Raw genomic sequence first — 1,999 nt, 5'->3', positions numbered from 1 at the left:
TCCGCCCCCGAACCCAAGCCATTGGTTGCTGGGCACCGCCCCATTCTCCTATTGGACCGAAGATGATGCCTCTCAGTCACCTAGAAGGGCATGTGTGTTGCTTATTGGTCTAAATGTGAAGCGGTTCCCACCCACTCACTCAGAAGTTCCAGCTTCCGATTGGCATTAACATCTGTCTTTTCGCTCCCTTCGTTCTTTCTCTCAGGGTGGAGCACCTCCTTTCGGGAGACACCAGCTCTGATTGGCTGAAAGGATATTACGCTAGTCCTGGATAGGCGTTGAGCCAAGGATGCGTCCAGCCCCCACGTGGGGGAGGAGCCCAAGGCGCCGCATCTCTGGGTTTGTTTACACAGGCTCTTGCTAGCGCTTCCTTCTATTGGCTGAGCCAGCGGCCCCTCCCACCGGGTTGCGCCATTCAATCTAGCAAGGAGGGGCATGGGGCGGGCCTCAGTGGGATTTCCCTAACTGTCCATTACTAAGGGAGGAACTTTGAGCTAAGCTGGATAGGAGCGGGCGCTGTGCTGCACAATCGGGCAGTTGGGGAATTGGGCTCCTGCAAGGGGCTGGAAAGAAGCAGAGGAGCTCTCTCACACTTCTAGAAACAAACCTAACTTCTTGAGGGCTTTTAAATTTCCCCCTTAAATTTAGGGTGTCCCATTTTTGTTTGCTAAGGACTTTGAATTGTATCCCTCAGGAGGTGGGGATTTCCTTTTGGAAGTCTTTATACATCTTTGTCTCTCCCCACCTCTCATGCTAATTGTACATGTAACACAAAGTAGAGGCTTAGTAAGTGATTACACAGTAAGTGGATAAATGATAAAAATGAAAAGGACAGTGAAATAAAGTCAGATTAAATAACAATAAATGTTAAATATATATTTAATATAAATAACATAATAAAGTTAATACATAAATAAAGTCATTCAACAAATTTTATTGAGCATATGATATGACATTCCAGGCTCTCATCTAGGCTGTGGGTATATGATATGAATAAGACAATGAAAATGCAACCATGGTGCTTTTTCTCTAGTGGAGGAGAGTGACAATAAACAAGTAACCAATAAATAATAAAATTTCATGTTATGATTGAGTACTACAAAGAAAAATAAAGCAAGGGTTAAAGAATGGTTGAAGGAATGGCTATTTTAGGTAGAATGTCAGTTTAAGATCTGTTTGAGGAAACAGCATTGCAAAGAGATATGAATAATGTGAAGAGCAGGAAGGAGGCTGGTAAGCAGGGCCACTACATTCCACAGCACCAGGATCACTAGTCACACTGCTTCATGCACTTCCCATTTGTATTATTAGGTATAATTTTACGATCACCTGCTCTGGTTTTAATTTGATCTGGTTAAATAATGTAAGCGGATCCTACAAGAAATACTTTCTTTAGGGAAAAAACCTGACTACAAAATAACTTCCCCACCCTCCATTGCGTCTTTTCCTAAGGTGACCTTCAGCTATTTGGTGAGAGAGGTGCTTACATAATCTCAAAGCTTTGAAAAATAGGGTCCTCAGGTCCATATAGTGCTCTTGCCCAATCAGAAATACTCTTCAAGGATGAAGATATACTACAGGATAGCAATGGGATGTGGGGAGGTGTTGGTGGGCTCCAGCTGTTTCTCTCCCTACCATGGACACTGTCTCACAACTTCATGACCGGATATCACCAATAACAAAGAGAAAATCTTAAAAGTAGAGAAAAAACATACATTACATTCAGAGGTAGGAGGTAGGAAGATGAGAATTACAGCAGACTTCCTATCGGAAACTATGGAAGCCAAAAGACAATGAAGGAGGGAGGTAGCCAGGTGGATATCTGATAATGGTAGGCAGAATAAATAGGCATCCAAAGTGGGAGACAGTAGACAATAACCAGTCACAAAGTTGTAGGGGATGGTGTCAGTTGGAGAGAGGAAAACAAGAGGAGTCCTCCAATCCTTCCGGCATGTCCCATTTCTGTCATGGTGATAAATCTTCACCCTCAAAGAGTATC

The sequence above is a fragment of the Callorhinus ursinus genome, unplaced genomic scaffold (assembly GCF_003265705.2).
Source record: "Callorhinus ursinus isolate GAN/ISIS: 27379988/994484 unplaced genomic scaffold, GSC_fseal_2.0 scaffold10, whole genome shotgun sequence".
Classification (NCBI taxonomy): Eukaryota; Metazoa; Chordata; class Mammalia; order Carnivora; family Otariidae; genus Callorhinus; species Callorhinus ursinus.
The sequence above is the reverse complement of the archived record's forward strand: the minus strand, read 5'-3'. Positions refer to the sequence as shown.